Source organism: Micropterus dolomieu, unplaced genomic scaffold (assembly GCF_021292245.1).
Source record: "Micropterus dolomieu isolate WLL.071019.BEF.003 ecotype Adirondacks unplaced genomic scaffold, ASM2129224v1 scaffold_83, whole genome shotgun sequence".
NCBI classification, from domain to species: Eukaryota; Metazoa; Chordata; class Actinopteri; order Centrarchiformes; family Centrarchidae; genus Micropterus; species Micropterus dolomieu.
Window position 1 is genome coordinate 428 of NW_025744083.1, and position 4038 is coordinate 4465.

At 45.3% G+C, this 4038-nt stretch overlaps 1 long non-coding RNA gene across 1 annotated transcript; it reads left to right on the plus strand.

Annotated features, from left to right (window-relative positions):
* The first annotated feature begins 744 nt into the window (after positions 1–744).
* On the plus strand, positions 745–1550 carry LOC123967153. Its single transcript, XR_006824202.1, has 2 exons — positions 745–1275; positions 1415–1550. It is a non-coding gene; the product is annotated as an uncharacterized LOC123967153 (long non-coding RNA).
* Positions 1551–4038: the final 2488 nt, after the last annotated feature.

Sequence of the window (4038 nt, forward strand, 5' to 3'; positions counted from 1 at the left end):
AGACACACAGACACACACACAGACACACACACACAGAAACACACACACACACAGACAGACATACAGACACACATACACACACACACAGAAACACACACACACACACACACACACATAGATACACACAGACACACAGACACACACATAGACACACATACACACAGAAACACACGCACACAGACAGACAGACACACACACACACATAGACACACACACACACACACACACACACACATAGACACACATACACACACACACACACATAGACACACATACACACACACACAGAAACACACACACACATAGACACACACACACACACACAGAGACACACACACAGACAGACACACACACACACAGAGAGACACACACACAGACAGAGAGACACACACACAGACACACACACAAATGTACTTATCAGACCACCAATGAGACAAGAATTAGATCGTGGAACCGGTTGACGCTGCCGGAGCAAAGTGTGTCTGAGGGTCGGTGAAGGTACCAGATCTTCTCGGGGCCTCACCGACCACATGTGATATAAACTGAATACAGTCTGTGTGCGTGTGTCTGTGTGTGTGTGTGTATGTGTGTCTGTGTGTGTGCGTGTGTGTGTGTGTGTGTGTGTCTGTGTGTGTGCGTGTGTTTCTGTGTGTGTGTGTGTGTCTCTGCGTGTGTGTGTGTGTCTCTGTGTGTGTCTGTGTGTGTGTGTGTGTCTCTGCGTGTGTGTGTGTGTGTCTCTGTGTGTGTCTGTGTGTGTGTGTGTGTCTCTGCGTGTGTGTGTCTCTGTGTGTGTCTGTGTGTGTGTGTGTGTGTGTGTGTGTGTGTGTGTGTGTGTCTCTGCGTGTGTTCCTGTGTGTTCAGGAACGTGTTTGATTGGCTGGTGTACTCTCTGCTGGCGGTGTCCTTCAGCATCCATGTGGCCGACGTGTTGCGTCCATCCGTCCGTCTTTACACCGTCAGTCTGCGTCTGTTCTCCGTCACGGTCGTCTTCCTGTGGCTGCGCCTGATGAAGCATGTCAGAGCCTTCAGGTACAGACGCACACACCTGGCCGATCAAATCGCTCGTGTGTCTCACCTGTTCTGCGTGGTTCACGCAGCGCTCTCTACAGCGGACAGCTGTTCAAAGCACTTTACTTGTATGGGCAGAGGTTCTGATGGTCTAGTTGCACATCAGCCATACACTGCCACCCTCTGGTGAGCTGTTGTCAGTGCAGCTGAAATTTGTCAAAACCAAGATGGCTGACGGACTGTCAGAAACGTTGCAGACCCCTGCAGGTAAATAAAATGTGGTAAAATCTAGTAACAACTAAGGAGTAATACAATTGTTAAACTTTCCAAGCAGTGATTTTATGTTAGAAGGAAATTAAGATTAAACATCTGTCCACTAAATGTGACATTATGGCTGTATTTCCAGGAGTAGACGGAGAGAGGAGAGAGGCTGAGGAGTCAGAAGGGAGGTTCAGCCTTTTTGCATTGTATTAAACAGTATTAGAATGTGTTAAAATATGTGACCACATTAGTTTAACAGCATTAAAAATATACTTTTCACATATTATGTAATTTAATTCATTGGTCTGTTAAATCTCCTCCTTAGTGGACGTGTAAAAAATATGTGTTTAAACAAAAGGAAGTTCAAATTTAGTTTGTCTTACCTGAAGAGCAATAAAAACACTTCTGACAGAGGCTGTCATAATTAACTCTTTGCTAAGCCCCGCCCCCCTTAGTTACTGTTGCTAAGTCCGACAAACTGTCGGCGCTGCACTCCCCGGAGAAATACTGTCAAATCTGTTGGAAAAAGAAAAATCTCAGAGAGAAGCAGACAGTTTTGCAGTTGCATTGTGCATTTGAAGGTTTTATTCAGGCTGTCAGACTGACTCAGACTGACGAGAAAAAAATTAAAGATAGAAGCTAAAGCTACCGATCACACAGTACAAGTGAACCACCGCATCCCCCGACGACTGAGACAACAGACAACGATATGAACGACAATAACAGTGTTCCTGTACAGCTGGTCGGCCTCTGTTCATTATTACAGTCATTAAAAAGCAGAACAGCAGCGTTAGCTAACTAACATTAGGAACGATCCACAGCCGACATGTTTCTGGATTTATTTCAGGTTTTGGAAAGAGAATAAATCGTACTTCTCCTTCCAGCCTCTCTGGGTAGCTGCTGTAACTATTACAAGATGCCCCAGGAGCAGCGTTTGACCACATCTTAGAAAAATACAGCCCGAAAAAGCTAGAAAACGACTGGTTTTGCTTTAGAGTCGATGGAGCGCAGCCATGAAAGAACCTCAGTTAGAGCGAGTCCTATACTGCGCTGTGATTGGCCAGCTTTGTATTCAGGGCGTGGCTTAGCAAAGGGTCAGTTCATGCATGAAAGGGTTAAACTGGTCAGAGGTTACAGCTTGTCGTCTAAATGTGTTACCATGGTAACGTGTTGTCTATGGGATATCTACACCTCAGTGGTCAGGTTACATCACCACACTGTTACCATGACAACGGAGGAGCTCAGGGTCGCCAGGTGTCCAGACAAAGAGACTCTGCAGAGTTTAAATGTGTGTTACTGTGTGTATCTGTACTTCCTGTATAGTGAGGACAAGAACAAGACTTTAACCAACAGAATGAGGACATTTTTGGGAAGTGGGGACATTTTAACCGGTCCTCACAACTTCAAAGGGCTGTTTGGAGGTCAAGACTTGGTTTTAAGGTTTAGGTTAGAACAGGGTTTAGATTAGGGTCAGAATTTTAGTTGTCATGGTTAAGGTTAAGGTAAGGGTCCAGGCAACGCAGTATGTCAATGACAGTCCTCACAAAGATAGAAGAACAAGAAAATATGTGTGTGTGTGTGTGTGTGTGTGCAGGCTGATGGGTCCGTTCATCGTCATGTTGGGGAACATCGTCGGGGACGTGATGTGTTTCCTGTTCCTGTACGCTGAGATCTTTGTTCCCTACGCCTGCAGCTTCTGGATCATCTTCGGAGGTCAGTGTTTGTTAGTGACTTCCTGTTTCCTGTCTGTGTTTGATCCTGAAGGTTCATGGCGATCCCTACAGAAACTAAAGCTAATTTATATGAAATCAAAAGCAGAGATTATAAAGTGCTTTTCAAGGAATCCAGCATCCAGGTTACACATGAACCTGCGGCTGGCGGGTTCCACCTCTGGCCTGATGAACATGGTCTGGGCTCAGACTCCATCCACACTCCTACGTTTTAAACTGCAGACCTTCTGCTAAATGTCCACATGGAACGCTACAATAAAAAATAAAATATATGTATAAATAAAAATACAATAATTAGATATCAAATAAACTGCAAATATAAAAATGTAAACATCAGATGTAAAAACAATAACAAATAATATATATAATAATAATATAATAATAATATATAATAATAATAATATATAAACTACAGGCTGTAGTAGGCTATTTACAATTTGTGCAGGCAGATTATAAATAATAATTATAAATGTGGAAATTGTGCATGGAACAGTGAGCAGATGTGCATTTTAATATAGATGGAGATCAATTCTGATTCGCAGCTAAAACGCTTGTGTGGACAGAGATCGATTTCATCTTAAAACTCATAGCGTGGGACACATCAGAGACGATGGACTCATCATTTCAGCTGTTTCTATCCGCAGGCTCGTCCTCAGTTCCCAGCATGCAGTCTGTCTCCGGCCTGCTGTACAGTCTGTACCGCATCACTCTGGTGGACGAGTACGAGTACGCCGCCATGGTCACGGTGGACTGCGTCATGGCTCCTCTGCTGTGTGGGACGTTTCTGGCTGCGTCCTCCATCCTGTGCATCAACCTGCTGATCGCCTTGCTCACTGACACCTTCCAGAGGTCAGAGGTCACCGTCTGTCCACACCTGAGGCTGGCTCTGGTTCAGCAGGTCCCCTAGGAAACCTGTCTCTGGTCCAGCAGGTCCCCCAGGAAACCTGTCTCTGGACCAGCAGGTCCCCAAGGAAACCTGTCTGTGGTCCAGCAGGTCCCCCAGGAAACCTGTCTCTGGTCCAGCAGGTCCCCCAGGAAA